The sequence below is a fragment of the Amblyomma americanum genome, chromosome 11 (assembly GCF_052857255.1).
Source record: "Amblyomma americanum isolate KBUSLIRL-KWMA chromosome 11, ASM5285725v1, whole genome shotgun sequence".
NCBI classification, from domain to species: Eukaryota; Metazoa; Arthropoda; class Arachnida; order Ixodida; family Ixodidae; genus Amblyomma; species Amblyomma americanum.
In genome coordinates, this window is record NC_135507.1 from 65,927,917 (window position 1) to 65,951,099 (window position 23,183).

Genomic DNA, 23,183 nt, shown 5'->3' on the forward strand with positions numbered 1-23,183 from the left:
TAGATATCTGAATGCTGGAAGTACGCTCCATGAGCTGTCCTTGTGTAAGCTAAGCCATTCCTGGGCTATAGGAGCTATCTGAATGCGGCAAGCACACTGCATGATCTGCCCTTGGATAAGCCGGGCCATGCTTGGGCTAGAGTAGGTACCTGAATACTGAAAGCACGCTCCAGGAGCTGCTCTTGTATATGCTAAGCCATTCTTGGAGTAGATTAGATACTCGAATGCTGCAAGCACGCTCCATGAGCTGCCCTTCGATAAGCTAAGCCATTCCTGCAGTATACTGGTTTGGGTATACGTAAGGTGTTACAGGAGCCTATGCGGCCTCCTTGTTCCTTCGCTGCGAAGTGATGATCATCTAAAAATGCTCACAACTATGCACGACTTAATTTATAACAAGCACTATACTTATCACATGAAGAACAGCCGGCTTGGTATCTGAAAACTTTAAAAGTGCAATTGTAAAAGGTTTCCGCCTTTTAAAGCCAGCGCAGAGCATTTGTATTTTTTATCCCTCAATTAAGTAGCAATTCTGCCTATAATTGACTACTCACTCTCTTACAAAGAAAATGACATTGATAAAAAGCAGGAACGGGATGTGAGGTCCATCGCTAGCTGTTAGCATTTGGGCTGGTTTACTGCGTTAATTTTGCATATATGAATAGAAATAATGCTTCGCTGTAAATATGCTCTGACCGTGGACAACAATGACACCTACGATAAGAGAGCTAGCGGCACCTCAAACTTTTCTCTGACGCAGGTGCACTTATGTGCCCAAAGTGTTGAAGGCGGGAAAATAATAAATGTTGGCCAGTAATAGCCAGCACTAGTTCTTACAACTGTACCAACTACAAAGGAACAGAATATAATTAGAACAGAATAGACATGATATAGAATTGCAATGCCACATTGCAAGTGGAGTATGTTCTAAAACGCCCCCGGTAAGTTTCGAAGTCTATACTGTCTAAGCGAAGGTAACATTGAAACAAACGTGACTGCGCAGCGTTAAACAGTCTTCTTGACACTGCCGCTATCTAGAGAGCAGGCTTCGTTGCTGGTTTTCAGAAGACCATAACGTTCAGACTCATGATGCCTCAATAACAATAGCATTTTCTGTGGAAAACCACAAGCAAAAACTAACAATCTTTTATGTCTGACCGTGCATGCCAGAAACAAAGGATATCTGTTAGGTGTGACGGTGTTAAGTGTGTGACGGGGATTCCTCTAACTTGGATTGTCTTTTGCATAGGATTTATGTTTGTGAATCCCTATGACGTGTGAAAGGGTCTATATAGGCCTGACGGTCACTGCATTAACGACAGGGCACGGGAGCATGAGAAATCGCTAGTAAACGGAGGCAGGTCAAATTTGCCTCTTCATTGTAAAGAATGCAAGTGTGAGCCAAGGCTTAACGGAATAAAGATTCTGGGCAGGAGTCGCGATCAGGTGGCACGTGAAATTCTTGAGGCTTTTATGACAAAAAAAGAAAGGAAGCACTTGTGTTAGCGACTCTTCGATATCTCTCCGTAAAAATGAATTTTCATTTCTTGATAGCTTTTTGTGATATTTTGTTTACTGCGAATTTTCAGCCCTCCGTTTCTAGCGGCCGTCTGTGGTGTATTTTTAGCAGAATTTTTGTTTTGGCGTTTATCTTTTTAGTTTTTTTGTTTTTTCGGTTTCTGACTGCTTTGGTTTCATTTGTTTGACTCTGCTTTTTCTACGATTGTTATTTTTTATTTGTTTTTTACTGTCTGACTGCTTTTGCATCTCATGTATAACTCTGTTATTGGTAAGATTGTGCGACACTGCTTTTGATAAAAGTTGCCCCCTCCTTTTAGTTCTTTAATTCCTTTTATCCGAATCTTACTTTTTTCTGCAGGGGTTAAATTTTCTGGTTCGTTTTCCTGATAATGATGCTTTTTTCCAGGTGCTGGGTTAAGGGCAATAATGCGATGTCACATGCTTGTGCTGGATGTTTAAATATGCCACCTTTCCGCGCAATAAACTGATAGTGGTGTGCGCATGTGGTGTCTGTTTGTTGTTAGTGTCCTTGTTCGCGCCGCGTTCATTTCATATGTTTATGAACTTTGCACAAGCGTAACGACATGCCGAAATGTTCAACATTAAATGACTTCAATGCACTTACCCCGTCGTGCCACCCTCTCACTCTTTCGCAATGCTTACGTCTACGCCAGACTCGTGAATTGAGGGTTGAGGCCATTAACAGCTGTCGCTGTAAGACTAATTCGCTACCGCGGAGTACTCGCCCTCAAATAGGTACTCGGCTCGGTCAGTTCGGTCAAATTATAAGCGCCATAGAGGCTGCTTCTCTGTGTTCTAGCGCTTTCCTTAACTGCTGCGTTTGCTAATGAGAAGAAAGTCATTTTGCTTTTCAGTAAAACATAAAGACCCTTGATTAAGATGTGCAGTCTACCTCCCTGTGAAAATTAAATGTAAGCACAAAATGAATCGCAGGAAATGTGCATCACCTTCCAGGATATCTCATTATCGGAAATTCTCGACAAGCGCATATTTTTAGAAAGGGAGATGTTTATAGGCGCTATTTTTTTCGCAAGTGATATCCTTGCACATTTACAATGAATATATTCGCGAATTCTTCACTGCGCACTTGTAGTGTTCTGCTATTTGTTGTGAAACACGCACCCTATTGGCTTCCTTCTCCACAATTAACTACTCGGTGTGAGTGCACGGCAGATTCTAAAAACATTATTTAGCCACGCATCTGAAAATCAGACCATTCACATCAGTATGTTCATAACAGTATACTAACTATATTCCGCAGTGCTTCACAATTGAAAGTGATGTTCGAGAAAGGTGCACAAGGCATAGACGCTTGCAGCCGCAGTCAGCTATTAGCCAGCTCCATTCGTTCCAGCAGCTGCCACCCTGTACACCTTCTCATCTAGTGAACCGATACTTCATAGGCACCACTGCAGTTATACCACAGTGTGGCTAAAAGCCACTGCGGTCAGACTTTGTCAAAAGCAAGCTCATATTCTGAGCAACTAGGAACGTGCGCCCGGCCGGTAGCATTATTTACCTACGTCCTGTCGTCATAGCACGTTCAGGTGACATTCAGTTAAAATTGTCAGCAGTTAGAAGAGAAAACTGCATGGGGCACTTAATCTTCGCGTTAAAGGTGGGACCGGAAAACGTAACGGGTTAGTTATCGCCCACATGCACGGCACTAGTCATTCTCAACTTTTCATTCGAAGATCCCTGCGAGTCATCACGCCATTCTTTGCGCAGTAGCGCCGAAGTTATGCGATGCACCACAGCACTGCTACCGCAGATGCTGCCGCCAGTGGCCCTAGTGTGAAGCAGTTTGGTTCTCCCGAGTGACCGATCATTACTTTAACCACCACCTGCCACTGTGGTCAGTTTCGTCGCAAAACGGTGGGCAGGTTGTGATGGCGCCACGAGATCACGTGACCTAGACGGCCCACCTGGTTGCTCCTGAAGGTATTTTTAGCTAACAGCTTCGACAACGCAGGCACACATGACGCCCGGTTTTCTGCAAAACCGGAGCCTTAACGCTATCCCGTTAATAAAATTTTTTTTAGTTACCAGAGCGTAATCTTGATCTCATCATTTTGAGCGGTGCCATGAATCAGGATGCAACAAGACGTCTTATTAGCAGGCTTGTTATGATTATTAAATAGCTTCTTTTTGATTTTTCAAATTACACTAATCTTTCATTAAGAGGTTCTTATCTACCCTACAACTGTTAAGCACGCCATATTTAGATTTAAAAAATAACTCTTGTTGCCGCGGCAGATCAATAAATTTTAGTGCTGCAGAGGGGCGAAACCAGAACTACGCTGTCGGAGAGAGCGCTAGGCGGGCCAGTGATACATTGACAGAGCGGCGCGAGTGTCGCGTGCTCTTTTCACATGATCCGGTAGGGAGCTGTGAACATCCAGAGGGCACGTGACGTGGTAGTGTTTTGACGTGTAAAATAAAGGAATTAGTAATGGCGAAGATGCGAATTTAAAACAAGCACCATGAGAGTTCCAAATTAATCACAGGGAGCGAGAGGCTGCGGCGATAGCCAAGTGTTTTAGGTCATTATCTTCATCGTCGTCACCATCATCATCATAAGCCTGACTGCACCATAGAAGCGCAAATGCCTCTCTCATGTCTCTGCAATTAGCCCTGTCATTTCTTAGTGCCAGCTCTTGTTCAGACCCCGCTCAGCGGCATGATAAGAAAGGATGCCGATGGAAAATTTTCAAATGTGCCGTCCTCAGCCAGCGCTCCATTATCGCGTCCGAGTTCGCGGAGGTTTCTCGACGGTTTCCGCAGTTGCACCCGTTGTTTCATAGGGGCTAAAAGAATAGGTGCTTAAAACTACAAACACTACAAACTACAAGCTACAAAATCCAGCAGATGTCTTAGCTTTATAAGTACCATATTTTCGAACATCACATAACATGTCTAACTTGCGTGGTCGATGGCCTTCCCGGCTCGCAACTTTAGGGTAGGCATTTCGGTTCTCGGGTGATGTGCCGTTCCTTTTATTTAACCACTGGTCTGAAAACGAACAGTTATAACCCGTGAGGTGATTTGAAAGAGGATAATTATTACTCCTGGCCACTTCGTACCTAAAATTACGAATGCCTTGTCTTTGCTTCTTTCTGTTTGTCCATTGTTGGCTAAAAGTGCGCGCCAGCGCGTTTAGCACCGATGCTCCGTGGTATTTGCAGAAGGCGATGGCATGGTAACTCTAAGCCATGGTTCTCACGTACGTCTCATGCATATCTCAGCTAAAACAAGACACACGCTAAGAATCGTAACATGTTTATTTGGTGTAAGGAGCAGTTATACCAAATGCTGCGCCGCATGCACGTACCTATCATGCTGAGTACACCCAGCGCGATTAAGGCCTTAGCGCCAGTCCAGTGCGAAAAGTCGCTCTTAATGCTGATTAACAATGTTTTCCCTTATTTCTGCTTGTAATGCCCCTTTGCGAAGGAGACATTACGAAACAGATTAGATTACTGTTACGTCAGCACGCTGCATCTTTGTGCCTGTGCCCCTTTCGTAGACAGTACTTGCTCATATCTGGTGTCGCTTACCGCGACTTCAAGCAAAGCTAACGACAAACACTTGAGGCCAGGTGCTCCACCGTCTCCATCGGCTTCGCGGCTCTCGTGCCTCTTTTTTGAAGAAATCTAAGAAAACCACCCGTTATTGTAGTTTTTATTGGTCTGGGTGCATCGCCACAATTCAAAAGAAGTTCCGTCTCTTCAACGCGCCAGCGGTCACAACAGTGCAGCTGAGGGAGAATTAAGAGGTAAAGAAGCAGAGGGAAGGCAGGGATTTTAACCAGAAGGTTGTTCTGGTTGGCCACCCTGCGCAGGTGAAGAGAGGTGAGGGGACTGAAAAGGGAGAGTCAAGGGGCGAGGGGCACAATCACAACTGATCCCTCAAGCCAGTCGCTTTCACGAAGCAAAAGAGTGCCGTGGAGGCCATGAGGTAGGGCAGTCGATTGTTGCGGCTACGGTCCCAGGATCTTAACCTGTGCTGAAGTATCTGAATTCGACAGGCACGTGAAGCCTTTGTGGCCCCTGCATATGTGTGGGTATTGCCCTCATGCCATTTCTCGCTTGATTTCTGTCGTTCAATCCCATTTCTACTTTATGACGGCATTAATTACGGAGAAAAAAAAATGGTCGATCACGCGGCTGCTTATTCCAGTTTCGCCTCGGGTAACCATTCTAATGTTCATACCTGGCTTCTTCAGCGAACAATTTTAGCTGGTACCTCCCAACTTAAAGACCGAAACTCTTTTAAAGCACAGTTTTAGGCTGTTGTGACCGAATGTTGTAGTTGCCTAGTTGCGCACTTCGGCCTAGCTACCCAGCCCTTTTCGCGATGACTTCCGTTGTACTTTAAAGCCTAATTAAAAGCTGGGCTTTAAATGTGCTAAGTCGTGTAAATATAGCAAATTTAAATTGTGTATTAAATCTACCAGGAAAAAAACCTCTGCTTGCTCTGTGTCACCTCCAGCGCTGCTGAAAAAAAGGTAGGAGTCAAGATGGGCATAAACGCACTCTACTTACCAATGCATAAAGGACGGTTCCGTAAACACGGGCTTTGGTGTCGGTCAAGCAAGCAGACTCGCAGTCAACACTGAAATGAGGGAGCAAAGACCTTTGAAATCTCTCTTTACACCACATGTAGAAGGCAAAAATACTCGCAAGGAAATAGAACAACAAGACGAGATGAGAATAGCTGAAAGGAAATTTGCGAAAACAGAAAAATGCGAACCAAGAAATTAACGAATTGAAGCATTGATTTCTTTCACCTAATGAGCTAATTTTTCTCGTTGCATGACTACGCTTCTGAGGGTAAATTAAAATGCCGCAATTGGCTTCTATATCCTATATTTGTGTCGGTACTCTAATCTCCAACTCATTAAATCACACCAGACGACATTCCTAGAGGGTTTTGTTACTACCATCGCCCTTGTATTTTCTCGTTTTATTGGTTGGTTGGATTAATAAACGAACTACCACTGTTATAGGGTGTTACCATATGACAGTCTTATACAAGAAAGAATTGTTTTTGCTGCAAATGTTCGGTAACCGCTAATAATTGTCTTTTCAGCCATGTGGCTTTTCTCAAAACTACACAATCCTTCCTTGTTTTTGCTTGCAATTACCACGCGTAGCCAATTCGTGAAAGGCAATAAAGACTCATCACATATTTTTCCTTTTTTTTCTTGCAGCTACTAGGTAAGACCGTCCAAACATATCCAAACGTAAATGCACGGTGCAAAAAACAGCCTCAAGCTCCAAGCTTGCGGCCTCCAGTTACTTCGTAGCGGCAAGGAAGTGTCGGCCACTTGCAAAGATAGGCACCTGAAAGTTGCACCTCAAATGTATGAGAAAGTGGAGAACCCTTTGTGCCAACAACTACTGAGTGTGAAAAACTGTTTAGAAAACGTCACAGGAATTTAGCGTATTTATTTCCCAATTGGCTATAACAACATTACCGCTTCTTAACCAGCAGCCACGACCGTTTCTAAAATTCTCATTATTTTACTGTAATATCAAAAAACCGCGAACAAAACATTTCGCGGAAAGGCACTCAGACTGGGTTACCCAACTAACTTTACACAGCCGCCACCGACCAAGCTAAGGTTTTAAAGGCTGCCAAACTTTCTTAACCAGCCTCACAGGTGCCTTCCTGTGAATAAAAAAACATGTTTGAAATACATACTGATAAAGATTTCGTACAAGAAAACACCGAGCATGTCTCCGCCGATGCAGCCATATTGTGCTGACCTTAACAGACATAGTCAGGGCTACAGTTGCTTAGAAGAGCGAGTTGACGGGTTAGTTGGTATTAGTTTGGTTAGTTGGTTAGCGCTATATATGTTTGTGCTCCGAAATAAAGATTCAATTGATAGTTAGCGCTCGTGTTTGTGCTTCCATGTTTGTCTCATGTCCCGTACTTACCGCCGTTCCTTCACCACCTATGGTTGGTTAGGCATGGCAGGGGTAAAAAAGCGCTCATCCCGGCAAAGGTACAGCAATAGAGAAACATATTGGGTCTCTGTTTTTCTATCTGACTTTTTTAGCACCTTTTCACACCTTTAACCTTACTATATTATAAACCGTGAAAAACTAATCTCATGAATTTACATCACCAACAAAATCACGTCATCACTGCCACACCACCTTTAACTTGACTATTAACAAACAGTTATTTTCAATTCGTCTTTTCAAATTCGGAACAACCAATCTTGGCATCCAATCTACCACTTGTCTTTTGTAATTGTTTTAATGTTTCATAAAAATAATAATGGCATTTACGTGTGTTCACCTGAAGTGTAGCCATTTATTATGCAATATTTTCAACTTACATGCATTCCTTGCGGTACCAGCAGCCGTTTTTTGAGAGCGACTTCCCAGTCTCCGAACAGTTAATGCGCCTGCAAGTTGATCCTGTAAGAAAGGAAAGAAGGTGGTGGCTGTAAACAGTAAAAAAAAAAACGAAAATACCCGCTGACTATCGAGCAATGCACACCTGAGCTTTATCACGGATTTTCTTTCTAGAACAAAATGCACTTAGACGATTTAATAACGAAACTCAATGCCATAGGCAACACAGTTTCAAACATAAGGACCAACTTCAGCTCGCAACATCATCACCATCATCACCTGCGTCCACTGCAGGACAACGAGCCTCGCTCTTATTCCTGCAATTACTACTGTCAAGCGCCAGATGCGACCAGCTTATCCTCGCAAACTTCTCAATCTCATCCATCAACGACATTTATTTTTACGTTACTCTTAACGGCCATCGATTATATGGCTTTTGCATTACATGCCCCGTCAAGACTCACTCCTTCGCATCGAATAGGACATAGTTAACATATGCTTCCTCTCTTACTCAACTTACCGTCTTCCTTTTTTTTTTCAACGGGACTGATTATTTTCTTTGCATAGCTCGTTCAGCAATAGTCCATTTCAGATGAACCCGTTTCGTTAACCTCCGCGTTTCTGCTCATAGCTTAGCGCTTCGAAGGAACAGATGCTAAGCTCTTTCCTGTTGAGGTATATTGGGAAACTGCTCTTAATAAACTGATAGTACCTGTCAAACGCTCTCAACACAAATTTATTGACGATACCTCATTCTTGTGGTGCGGATTTGCGCGAACTACCTGCCCTCAGTAGATGTTATTTCCTCTTCACTTCCAGTGCTTCTTTGCAAATCGTTAACGATGTCAACATAACTGGTTAACATTACTTGAGATATCTTGATGTTAATCCTTATACCCACTATTCTTCTTGGCCTGTCACAGTCCCTAATGACCTTTTTCAATTTGTCACAGGCGTTAAATTGCAAAATCATTTCGTCCACGAACAACAAATTACTTAGGTTTTCTCCATTAGTTTGTTGCCTACTCTTCCCAATGTAGGCAGATCTCTGAATACCTTCTTTAAACTCTCGCTTATTTGCACCAGAGGGATCGTTTCTTTTCTCCCCGTCCGACACCATTCTCTGCTAGGTTTTGTTGCGATCTCCATGGAAGAATATAAAGGATTTGCACCCGCTACAGATATTTTAAGTACTGTTAAATGTGCCTGCTGTACACCCTGGCTCCGATAATCTTGCAGTGCACCTGAGGATTCGACTGAGTGAAATGCTTTCGCTTAATCTACGAAGGCTCTTATAGCGGTATGTCAATTCATCGCTTCTCGCAATCACCTGATTGTTGCATGAGTATGGTCATCCATGATCTTAGAGTCCCTGCCAAATGGGTGCCACCCCATTTCTTTTCTTGTAATTACTTTATTTCGTGGTACGGGTCTGCAGTCAGTACATGCCGAAGGAAGAAGTAATCCCTTACCACTCTCACGCCTAGCTACCTTTCTTAAATTTAAAAAAAGTGGTGAACGTACCACGTCTTGTAATACCACGAGTGGGTCTCTTTTCTGGCAGTCTTGATGCCATAGGTAGCATAAGAGGGCTCTCCCACAGTTTTCGCCCTCGCCGTTAGATGGCGTTCGACGTCACACTCGCGGCATTACAGGACGTGCTACGTCCACCGCAATGGACGAGGGTAGCGCTAGTGAACTCTCAAGGTTAGCTTATACGCAAAATATAAATACCCAAGAAAGAAGCAGATTGGACAGCCGTCGCCGTAGCTCAGTTGGTAGAGCCCCGGACGCGATATTCGCAGGTCGTGTGTTCGGATCTCACCGGCAGCATGGTTGTTTTTTCTGCTGCTTTATATTTAATTTTCTTTGAACCAAATGATTGGCACTACAAATTAAAACGAAAAAATAGAAAAATTCCCCTGGGCGCCTTGGTTTCGGTGATTGTTGGCTTCCTTCACATGTTTGTCACACGAGCCCCTCATTTCGTTTCCCTTGTTTGCTAATAGCTTAACGAGGGTATCGGTTCTGGCAGTATTGTTGCCATAAGTAGCATAAGAGGGTTCTGTCACAGTTTCGGCCCTGGCATATATATATATATATATATATATATATATATATATATATATATATATATATATATATATATATATATATATATATATATATATATATATATATATATATATATATATATATATATATATATATATATATATATATGTGTCCAGACGAGCCAATCATAGTCACGTGACATGCACGCACCCGAGTGACGTGTGCTGGTGGGCTTGCCTTTACACGTTCCAAGGCCATCCAGTTTCAAATTTCAATATCGGGGGGTTCAAAATTAATCGTACCTCAGCAGCGCCGAGAGTCATATTGCGTCGAAAATATAAAACTATTGTTGAGGTGACTACAAACTGCCAGCTGTAAGTACTTTATTTCACCTAGGTATCTAACTGTAATAAATCACAAGTTGTCTTTTATGGTTCAGCAATCCGCGACTCTGGTTAATTTCAGTAGTTTTTCTGCGTCCACCAACAATAGTGAAAACTATTCTTAAATGGCGCTTTAATGCACCGAATAGCGCATTTTAAGAATTACCAGCGCGGTGGTGATATAACGGTTTATAACGGTTAATAACGGTTTATAATCATGCACCGTACGGAAGTAAAGTGCTATTTGAGAAAGGTTGGTCTCATTTCTCTCGATACCAAATTCAACGTTGAAGCGAAACTACTCACGCGGAATGTTGGATCTGGTGTCATAATGCACTCAACAGAATAGGCTGCGATATTTTCTAATTTTAGCTGCACGATGGGGGCTTGGTGGCTTACTAGTGGCAGAGTACGTCCCCATTAGCTTCAAAAGAATGTCCTATCAACCTTCTGAAGCCGTACGAAGAAAAAAATGCATTCCATTCGTTCATTGCGTCACATACGGCACTCCCCGGGAACCCACTCCGTTGGTCTGTGCCACAAGACCGGGCAGGCCGTTCTTCAACATTTATTGTTCTGGAAACCGCACATCGCTTCTCGTGTGTTTAGAACAAGGAGTTAGAAATTATTCCTTTTTTCCATATTAGCAACTGCATGCGGTTTTAATTTTTTTTCTACGTATAGCTTTGCTGGTAGCCACAAGAACGACTCCCAATGACACCTCGGGGCTACCTTCACAAACTTTTGTCCTTGCTCTCTCACATTCAGAAACCATTGCTTTAGCGGACAGAGAGAGAGAAAACTTCAGCCGCTCCAGGTGGACGGCAGTTTAAGTCTGTCGGCGACCTCCTGCGGTGTTGCCGTGGCCCGTGACTGAACGTCCGGGTCCGGGCTTTAGCAGAAAACTGTCCAACAAGAAGTTTTATTTCCTTCTTTCTGCCACTTAAGCATCGCACAGGCAGTGGCTTAATTGTTTACATTCTTTTTAGGCTGCCACACCATACCTTTTGTCCCTTATGCTTAGGCTTATGCTTGTACTCGTCTGGATCCACAACATTTTCTTTACAGTCATTGCTGTTCAACGTTCGGTCTGTAGCCACGAACTTATGGCAGGTTTCGTGTAATGTTCATTTGCGTCATATTCGCGTTGTTATGCTCTTGAGGCTGGTGTTATTTTCTGTACTCTGCTGCGTATATATTTTATTTGTTTACTTTTTGCTTATTTTTCTTAATATTAAAATACACTGCTGGCCACAATTCAGAAGGAGCAGTATAAAGAGACAAAAAGTACAAAAGCAAAATCCTGAGCATTAGGAAACTAAATAAAGGGACAGAGGAACTGTCGATGCAACTTTTTGATGTCAATTACATTCGAGGTTATGACTCTTTCTACTTACGATGATGTTTCATCACCTGCATAGGAGACATATTGTTGCGAGCATTGGAATCGAAGCTTCAACATTTTTTTTTTGCCGTAATTCAGTTCAAACTGGCCGCCTCAAGACCGATAAGGAATATATGATCCCCATTAAAAAGCTGGTGGCTGTGTAGCCTATCCTTAATATTCCGCACCCAAATAGCTATAAACTCTGTCGACGCTAGAAGAGCTTCCCAGCTAGAATGGCTCGTATTGGCAATACCTGTATTTCACGTTTTTGCCTCATATTGTTTATTACAGCTCCATTTTTATTCAAAGAAGTCCCTTTGTCACTAGAACGCGATAATTCATCGACACAGACTAGCTTCAATTCCTCCTCAATGTCTCCCCATCAATCCAAAAAAAGATCTAATTATCCCTGAACCACTCGCAGAAACGCTGTTTAGGAACAACAATAAAATCTTAGAACTTGAGAATGCCGTTTCTGTATTTGAGTCCAAAATGCTACGAGAAAAAGTAGTGTCATTGAACGTCCCGTGTTTTCGCGCAAATAGGCTCTAATAACAACGCTCTAAACGGTTTTGCAGCCTCTGTGGTTCTGTGTATTATTATTTATTTTGCTCCCGTAATTAATGTTTATCCTAAACTTTATTTTCGAGAAACACGCGCCTCAAGGAGCTGTGTACTCAATTGTGCGCGTAACCATGGCAGGAAGCAAGACTACCCCATCCATGGGCAAACTGTCCGTAATTAGGGTCATGGCCGCTTGATAGTCAGCGACGCTGCTCTGTTCCGCTTTACAAGTCAAACACATAGAACTTCTTGTGTCTCTGAAATTGGAGACTCCAAGCGCACTACCGATGCCATCGAACGGATGTCGCATAAGCTTAATCCCGTTGCAGCGCAATTTTGCACAGGCTGTTAACTTTTGTGTAAGTCCATTCGTCCTGTTGTACGCAATCCACTTGCAGTTTGCAGCTGCAGGTTACAATTTTTCTCTATGATGGAGTCATGGTGGAAGCCTGCAACGCCTGCAGCATTTCATCACCTAAGTGCAATGCTTGCGTTGAGTCGGCGAAACCGGTCGTAGGAGAAGCTTACCGCAAAAAGTGTACTGAGATTGAGTTTCTAGAACAAACGCTTGATATTGTTACAGGTTCTATTCACAAATAATATTTACAAGGCGGGTCGAAAGGAGCCTGGTGCGCCGGCGGCAGGATACTTGACTTTCTCTTCTACTTCCAGCCGCCGCATGTCTTCTTTATTCCTCAGAGCCCATGCGCAGCACGTGACATTTCCCCGTTCGCAGACGAAGCCCTCTGGGCCAGTCAATCAATCGGGGTCCCGAGAGTGGAATGGCTTCAGCCGTGCGACATGCACGACCTGGGTTGTCCTTGAGCGGCGTCCTTGCGTTGATTGGGGAGAGATGACATAGTTGAGGTCATTGAGCTGAGCAACAACGATGAACGGGCCTGTGTAGTGGGATAGCAGCTTTTCTGATAAGCCACGCTTGCGTAGGGGCGTCCACAACCATACAACGTCACCGGCCAGGTAGGAGACATCCTTGCGCCGGCGGTCATAACGCTGCTTAGAGCGATGCTGTGATGCCAAGGTGCGTATCCGGGCAATCCGACGGGCTTCTTCAGCGCGACATAGAGTGTTGGCAATAGAAGGCTCGGTGTCGAGAGAGAAAGGTAAGATGCTGTCGAGGGAGCTTCGAGGCTAACGGGCATAAAGAAGGAAGAATGGGCTGTAACCAGTTATATCATGGCTCGACGTGTTATAGGCGTATGTAATGAAGGGAAGCACGTCGTCCCAGTTCTTATGGCGGGAATCGACATACATGGCCAACATGGTCGTGAGTGTCCGATTGGTACGTTCAACCAGTCCATTAGTCTGGGGGTGGTACGGCGTCGAGTGGCGAAAATGGCATGAACTAAGACGCAGAAGCTCTTCCACAACGTCTGCCGTAAACTGGCGACCGCGGTCACTGATAACAACTTGAGGAGGTCCATGCCGGAGGATGACAGCACGAAGAAGGAAGAGCGAGACCTCAGCAGCGGTGGCGCAAGGTAGGGCGGCGGTCTCACAGTAACGGGTGTGGTGATCAACGCACACTATAATCCAGCGGTTACCGTTGGACGAGCGGGGAATTGGACGAGCGGGGAAACGGGCCGAGCAGATCGAGTCCAACTTGTTCATATGGCGTGCTTGGAGGTGGCAAAGGATGCAGGCGTCCAGGCGGAGAAGTCGTGGGAAGCTTGAACCGCTGACACTGCACGCAGGTGGCCACGTAGCGCTGAACCATGTGACGCATTTTTGGCCAGTAAAAACGTTCTTTGATGCGGTTAAGGGTCCTGGCAAACCCCAAGTGCCCAGCCGTGACGTCATCGTGCATTGCCTGCAGAACAGAGGAGTACAGAGTAGCCGGAACGACGAGGAGAAAGCGCGCACCTCCAGGCGAGTAATTCATTCTGTAGAGTAAACCGTCGCGAACGCAGAAAGGGCTTGCGGATGTGGGGTCACGGGCTTCGGCAAAAAGCGGCGCCAAGTGCTGATCCTTGCGTTGTTCCATCTGGAAAGTGCCAAGATCTGGAAACTCTTGGGAAACGGCAGCGAGATAGTCATCGAAGTTTTCATCATCGGAAGTAGTAACCGTGAGCGGCAGCCGCGAGAGGCAATCTGCGTCGGCGTGTTGGCGGCCACTTTTGTAAGACACTTTGAAGTTAAACTCTTGGAGGCGTAACGCCCAGCGGGCCAACCGACCGCAGGGGTCGCGTAGATTGACCAGCCGGCACAGAGAGTGATGGTCTGTGACGACTGTAAAAGCACGTCCATAAAGGTACGAACGAAACCGTTGTACGCCGAAAACAACGGCGAGACACTCTTGCTCTGTTACAGTGTAATTGCGTTCCGACTTGCTGAGGGTGCGACTTGCATAAGCGACAACGTGTTGATTGCCCTCATGGCGTTGGATAAGCACAGCACCCACGCCGATGCCGCTGGCGTCAGTGTGGAGTTCAGTCGGTGCTGTCGGGCAGAAATGACGCAATATTGGCCGCGAGGTGAGGAGAAACTTGAACTGCCGAAACGCGGAGTCGCATTCGGGAGTCCAGTGGAAAGGGGTGTCTTTCTGCAGGAGACTTGTAAGCGGGTAGGCTAAATCAGAAAACTTGGGAACGAAACGCCGAAAATATGAGCAAAGTCCTAAGAAACTCCTGAGCTCTTTCACTGATTTGGGTTCTTTGACACTGCTTACAGCTTCAACCTTCTGCGGGTCGGGTCTGAGGCCATCCTTGTCAACGAGATGACCAAGCACACTAATTTGGCGTTCACCGAAGCGACACTTCTTCGAGTTCAGCACGAGGCCCGCTCTCTCTATGCAGTCTAGGACAATGGCTAAGCGGCTATTATGTTCGGCGAAGGTCCTACCAAAAATAACAACATCGTCCAGATAACACATGCAAACTTGCCACTTCAGGCCACGTAAAAGCGTATCCATAAATCTTTCAAAAGTGGCAGGAGCGTTGCAAAGGCCGAAAGGCATAACATTAAATTCATACAACCCGTCAGGTGTCACGAATGCTGTCTTCTCTTTGTCTTGCGGGTGCATCGGGATCTGCCAGTACCCGGACCGTAGATCCACCGAGGAAAAGTAGGAGGCTGAGTGGAGGCAGTCAATGGCATCATCAACGCGCGGGAGAAGGTAAACATCCTTCTTTGTGACAGTGTTAAGCCGGCGGTAGTCGACACAAAATCGCCAAGTGCCATCTTTCTTTTTGACAAGGATCACTGGAGCAGCCCACGGGCTTGAAGATTCCTGAATGATGCCGCGGTGCAACATGTCACGGACTTGTTCATCGATTATCTGACGTTCGGAAGGCGAGACGCGGTATGGCTTCTGGCGAATCGGCTGTGCAGATCCAGTATTGATCATGTGATGGGTACGGGAAGCTGGAATCGGCGGTGGTTGGTCGCGACCAAAGTCAAACACGTCCGCATGCTTCATAAGAACGGCCACTAGTACCTGGCGGTCGCTAGTGGGTAGGGATTTGTTGACCCTGGCTAGGAATTGAGAGTCGCTCAGATCGCGGCGTCTAGTTGGACGAGACACGTTGTCAGTGATCGCGGCAACTGGTACAGAAAAACGTTCTTCAAAGCCAGCAAGTTTTAAACCACATGGCAATACTGCAGGTTCGTTGGAATGATTGACAGTCCAAAGAGTGGCATGGCCCTTGGTCACATGGACGACGCTGCGGGGTACTAGCACACTTTTCTTTGCACAGTTAAGGGAACAAGGTTCCACCACAACATCGAAGGCATCAGAAATCGTGCTCGATGGCACCGCGCTAACTTGGTTCGAAAACCATGAGGCATCAATAACAAGTTGGGACCGCTTCATGGAAGAGCTCCGCAGCTGCTTCGGGGATACTGTTGCCAAACGAAAATGCGCTGAGCAGTCTTTGCTTCATAGAGCGCAAGTGCCTGGAGAGACCTGCACGACTTACATAGAAGAGGTCTTGAAGCTGTGCAAAGTCGTTAATCCCAGTATGTCCGACGAAGATCGCGTTGGTCATCTCCTCAAGGGCATCGCAGAGGACGTCTACAGCTTTCTTATTAGTAAAGAAAATTTAGACTCGCCCACGGATATCATCAAGCACTGCGCACCTTTGAAGCTCTAAAACTGTGTCGAATTACTCCCAAGTTCGGTCGCCTGCCTAACTACACCACCGTCGCCAGCGTGGATTTCCACGAGCCTGTGAATGCGGCGACTCTCCCTGACGTCATTCGTCAAATCGTGCGTGACGAACTCTCCCGGCATCAAGATCTTGCGCGCCGCAGTGAGGTCCCGTATGGGAGCTGTTCTCTGCAGGCGGCTCCCGCCTACCGCTCCTCCCCTTGGAGTTTGTCTACCCAGCACCTCCACCACACTGTTACAGGTTCTATTCAGAAATAATATTTACAAGGCAGGTCGAGAGGAGCCTGCTGCGCCGGCGGCAGGATACTTGACTTTCTCTTCTACTTCCAGCCGCCGCACGTCTTCTTTATTCCTCAGAGCCCATGCGCAGCACGTGACAATATGATATCTCTAGTATGATGTATGTCCTATAAATCGCTTCTTTATGTGATAAGTGGCATATTTTACGGGTAACTGCTGCCATCTTGGTCCTTTCACGGAGGCTAAGTTTTCTTTTTTTTCAGGAAGTGTGGTAACATGCAGGAACGCATGGTCATAAAGTAACCGTACTTTAAAACGTCAGCCCCGTGTGAGAGGACCATTTTTGTGACCTGAAATAATCTACAAAACAACCTAACGAATTCAATACTGGCAATTTGTAGCAGCCTGATTCCCGTATGAAGCTCAAGGTGACACCAAAATGCAAATTTCGCATTTGACCTGCGTACAAGCAGATTGTAGTACTTTATCCCCCCGTCTCTTGCGACACCTACACCCAGAAGTTGTGAACAAAAGCATTTCGCAGAGGGTTGGGGTTTATTAACGGAAAATTTTTATTTCTTGTAAGATTTGAGTATAGCAATAAAAATATCTGCTTACCTGCCTTCGGCAGGGTTGAATTTTTTTTGCTATTAACGTTATTGCTATTGTCAAAAGTTTTCCCCATTGGTTTTATATGGCACTCTTAACTGATCGATGCGAGCGATGGAAAATCTTTGAAACAAAGATTTTGCTACGCATCGGAAGACTAGACCATTGCGTTCAATTATTTCTTAAGAGTACCTTAGTATATTCTAAATTTCAAAATTTTTGACCAAGCATGACTTGAGTACAGGTATGAAAAATACGCGTCACTAATTCACTTGTCCTAACATCAGCCGCCTTACTGACCAACGATGCCTGTGTAATATCAGCCTGAAATTTCCATGAACACAGTGTGACTATGAAATGCCGTCTTTGCAGATGATTGTCGAAATAATCTGTCTCCCCGTTAACGCTGTGTTCTGTAAATGTTTGAAGCGATCGGCAAATGTTAATCGCAGGCCAAAATACTTTAGTGGGGTTGGAATAAATTGTCGTCGAACTTAATTTTACAGTTGTATTTTCTCCCACGGAGTGTTAGAAGTAAGACTAGCGTCCACCTTTGCGTAATGCAGCGCGGTAATTTATTCTCATAATGTCCATGTCATTGTGAAGCAGTGAATTACATAAATTAAAATGGCGACTATTGGTTGTCAAATAAATAAGTTATCGCGTATCCTAGATTTTATAAGAAGATTAGCTGGTCCTGAGGTCGTTACGGAAAATGCCTACATTAGGAGAACTCAAGTGCTTCATAAAACACCTTCCAGAAACCTGTTACCTAATGGATACCTTGTTGGTTGATGCACCCATTGTATTAATTTAACGGCCGTTACTTTATGAAGTAGGGAAGAAAGTAAGAGTTAATTTTGTTATTTTGAACGCTACTTTTGGAAATGTGACCTTCATTCCTTCACGCTTTAAAGTTATACCGCATTCCACGACTTATTGGACTGAGCTTTGAATTCTTTTCTGATGTTGCATTTTGGAGCTCATGTTTGCTGCTCTTTCTAGCGACGCTTATTAAGCTAGTTTATCGGCACTGATGCCTATCATCAATGCTGAATACACCAGGGCAACCAATTCACCTATTCACATTCATTATCCTCACAATATGTGAAATACCGCAACGTAGTTTTGTGGATCGCAAATTAAAGCGCTTTAACCTGAAGTTGCGTAGTTTTCGGTATTCAGTGCGCGGATTATACATGTTTAATGGTTGAAACTTGCCGTTTCACATACTATATATTGCTGCGAACTCCAAAGCTTTTTTTTTTCAATATCTACAGGTAAACAAGATTTCCTAAAGATTGACCGCAGAGGTTGCCTACTGATTTCTGCCTCTGTCTCGTATGCGAGGAGGCCAGGGTTCAGACTCCGGATCCCTACCGGTGAGAATATGCGTAAATCCTTTCCCTTGTACTGGTCACTCAGCTAATTTGCGATGAAGCGCCTGAAAAATGGGTGTTTGGTAATACCCTGTGCCATAGATTATTCCTACTTCTTCTGTGCCACTGAAACACATCACGATAATTATTTTCTCAGCGCTTACTGCATTACCCAGTTTTGTAGCATTTGCGCGGTTCTTCCTTGCACTTTGATACACTAATTGGACGCCTTGCTCCTCAGGGCTATGGAAAACATGGAGATAATTTAGTGAAAGAATTTTTTATGAGATATTTATCCCTACCGTTTATAAATGGCGGGCTGACTGTAAATCGCTAATTGCGGCAGTCATGTTCAGATAAAAATAAATATAGCTGACTGCATAAAGATATTAGTTTAATTTAGCGGCCTGCAGAAAAGAAACAGTTATTATGCTATAGAGTCAAATTTTCGGATAATATATCAAGGATCGAACACGTTAAACTTGTGTTCAGCAAGACTGCTCGGAAATCAGGTTTACAAGGCGTTAAATATACAGTCGAACCCACTTATAACTGGCGCATTTACAATCAGCGCAACGCCTGGGACCTTTGGCGTTTTTTGACGTTTGACGGCAACGGCACTGCGTCTCAAACTTCCCAGACGTTGCGCTGAACCATCTTATATTTGTCCAAAAATATCATGGAAACTTTTCGCAATGTGCGTAATGCAAGCGTAAGTTTTTTTGCCGAAAAAATTTATTCGTGAAGTGACCTCATTTTGAAAGGTTTGGAAAGGCGAAAAATGAGGCACTGCTCAAAAATATATAAAACATGAAAAACTTTAGAAAACACTGCGCAAATTTTTTAATGACATTTACACACATTATGGCTTTCGATCTGATTTAGATTATATATTTTTGAACGGTATAAACATTCTTTAGAACGTAAATGAAATGTAAAAATTATACTATTGTCACGTTTTTTAAAGATATCAACTCTTCGCGGAAAATAAGGAAAGGTACTCGATCTCCCTTATATGTCTATTACGTAAAAAATGACACAGCAGATACAACTGAAAACGTCGAAGTGAAATAAAACAACGAACTTGCAGAAAAGTGAGTTTTGAACCATAAACACCTGTGTATTTAACCCTGAGGTGGTTTAAGTAAAAATGCAAACTGCGGCGGGTTCACATCACGATATGTATCACTACAATGGCACTGCGTCTCGAATAAAAAGAACTTCAGGGTGCACAACTCCTAAGTTATAACCAATAAGGAGGCGCCCTGAACTAAGGAAAAAAAAAACTAACGCTTAGGGAATGTTCGCGCAATCCGAAAATCGTCTCCGAGGCGGGCCACCTGACACTGTTCCCACGAAAGCACATGACGCCCCCCACACCCCCCCCCCCCCTTCCCAATAAAATGAGTAATAAAAAACAAACTGGTGGGGACACTGAAGCTCCGCCTTTAGGGTGCGTCGAACCACGACTTTCTTGGCACTGGAATGTGAAATGCAGTAAGTAGTGTTACAGGTGTAACGCGAGGCATAGGTGCGTCTTGCCGACTGTGCAATGCATCTAAAGCGAAAAGAAAAGTGCGGTGGCCGCGAAGCAGAGGCAGCGTTGTTGAGTGTGGGACTACTGCACGCGGTCTTTCATGAAATGACAGAAACAGCTGGATTACTTTGGATGTCCGTTAAGTGTTACTCATTTCTGACCGAGTTGGTCACGTGACATATGCGAATCATGCTGAATCGGCTCTCTGTGTTTCTCACTGCTATTCTGGACAGGAGAAGAACAGCGCAGCTGACACGTTCTGCGCACACGTGCGCAGCGCTAGCTTCCTGCATCTTTCATAAGTTTATCGAAGATCGGAGGTCCCAAGGCTGCTTCGTCGCCCGAGTCTAAAACCTGCAATCCTGCGTAGCGTTACGGCGCAGAGGATCCCAAATTCTACTTCGACTGTGAAGGGAACTGTGCCGCCACTGCAGCAAAACAACCTTCTTAATCAGATTATCGTGTGTTGCGAAAACCTTAACTGTAGTTCAGTGTCCTAGTAGATTGAAGTTACAATGAGGTAATTTGGCCTAGTTCATTCTCTAATACTGAGCGGACTCATTTAGTCATAAAAGACATATCTTCCACGCGCATATTATGCCTCACACTGAGATCCGGCTGAAGTTCTCTTTCGCCGCAACCGGGTTATTAACAACATTTACCTTCAAAAGTGTCGCCTCACTGTTCTCTTTAAACAGGGGATTAGGAATTAAACTAAATTAAAATGGTTTTTGGGTAAAGGAAATGGCACAGTATCTGTCTCACATATCGGTGGACACCTCAAAAGCGCCTAAGGGAAGGGATAAAGGAGAGACTGTTGAGAAGAAAGGAAGAAAGAGGTGCCATAGTGGAGGGCTCTGGAATAATTTAGACTACCTGGGGATCTTTGACGTGCACTGACATCGCACTGCAAACGGGCGGCTTAGCATTTCGCCTTCACCGAAACGCAGCCGCCGTGGTCGGGTTTGAACCCGGGTACTCCAGATAAGTTGCCCACCAGCCCAACCACCGCCGCGTATAAGGAGATTAAGAAATTAGCTAAGAAACCTTATAATTCAGCCAGTAATGAGAACAGACTATAGGCTGCGTAGAAGACTTGGATAGTGCCCATGCCTCTTTAAATACAGGAAATGAGCTGCTTCAGTATACCCTCCTATACCTAAACATCTATGGTCCCGCGACATTCGATTTACTTTCCTGCCACAATATGACCGCCATACAATATATTAACGCGAAAGCGTTAAGGCTCTTGTTCAGTGGAGAAGCCGTCGGCGTTGGCGCCTGCAGCGTGCGAGAAAATGCGGTCAGGTCGAAAAGCTAGGGGCGTCAAACGTGGAGCGGAGGATTTAGAAACTGATAAAAACATCATATACTTTGAGGATATAAGGTCGCAACATGGCTTGAAATGACATGTAAAAAAAGGTAAATCAAGTTATCACACAGGACAGAAAATTGTGTTGAGATGGGAATTGACCCATTCCCATTGGATTTCGACTCAGACAGGTTAGTCCTAGTCCAACGAGGCACGTTCGTTCGGCATGTTTAAAACTATGGCTAGTGCGTCTTGTCCAACAGTTTGGGCTCGTGCTAAGTTGTACGCAAAGGAAACCCCAGGCCGCGAACGGAGAAATTAACGCTGTCGCGTCATGCCCCTACGGTGGACCTTAACTGTCCGGCAAATTTTTAAACTCAACGGCTTAGCTTCATTTACACGAATCTTCTGTGTGTCTTGGTCTTTTTCCTGTGTTTCTTGTTTTATCGGCATTCCGCCTCTTTTTTTTTCTTTTGAAACTCTAAATATACCTACTGCTTCCCTGGTGAAAGATGGATTTTAGATTCATCAAGGTGTCCATAGACAGCATTGCCCTGAAATCTCTCACTGTGCCCAGTGAAATGAGAAATAAAGTTGGTTTGAATCGAGTGTTACCATTGGAATTGCTTTGCAGAACTCTACAATGCACTTATCAGGTTAAGCAGCACACTGAGCAAACGGCAGGAAAACTTATGTAACAAATCCGCCTATGGAAGCGGTCAACTTCATTTAGGCCACTCACCCGAAATTTACATTCGCCCTGTCGGCCCATCTTTAGAGAAAAAGCGCTGTATAGTGAAAAGCTGAGGACGTTGCTTTGTGACTATTCAGTATTTGCCTCACTGCTTCTTTTCAAAAACGCGCGATATGAAAACAAAGCTATTACAGGTCGTAGAAGCGCCGTAGGAAAGAATTGACAACATACTGAAGAAAGAATTATAGCAAAAAAGTCCATAAGTGCAAATAATTGCCCCTGTGCAAAGAGGGATCACATTTACCAATTGCCACACAGTGCTTCAAGTTTAGAGATTCTTCGTGAAGCGAATTTATTATATTGTCTTCCTGCCCATCGAGCTAATAACACAAGGTACATTTCGTGTGCAGGCACAGCACCCTGGTCACAAAGCTTTGGGGGACAATGCGATTTCTTCTCGTCCTAAAGACTACATTTATTCGCTAATATATGAAAGAATATAACTCCACGCAGCATAATTGGAATAAATTTTGGCTATCCTAAAACAAGTAACCCACAAAGTTGAAGACTTACCCACAAAGCAGGCGAAGAGGAACAGAAAGACAACACCCGGAGGGACCATCACGCTTGATGCATGGAACGCTTCCTATTCCCGCTTGCCGTAATTCGTGTTTGTCAGTCGGCGCATAGGGCCACACGAATAGGGTGAAGGCACGATGTCTCGGGCCGCGGAGTCTCGTCTCAGTGACACGGCCGCGCGTTACACCCGCCTTATATGCCCCGCTCACGGGTGAGGAGCTGCACTGTTGCTGCAACTCGGCAAGCGGGCTCCGGGAGAGAGGGAGAGATGGCTCGGCGCGCGGTGCTGGTCCGGAGCGGAAATGACATCACCCGCCACTAGCACGGCTTCGAGCCGCATGAGAGATGCCAACGCGGCGGAAGAGTTGCCGATGGCGCTCGCTTGCGCCGGTCCCAAGTCGACGA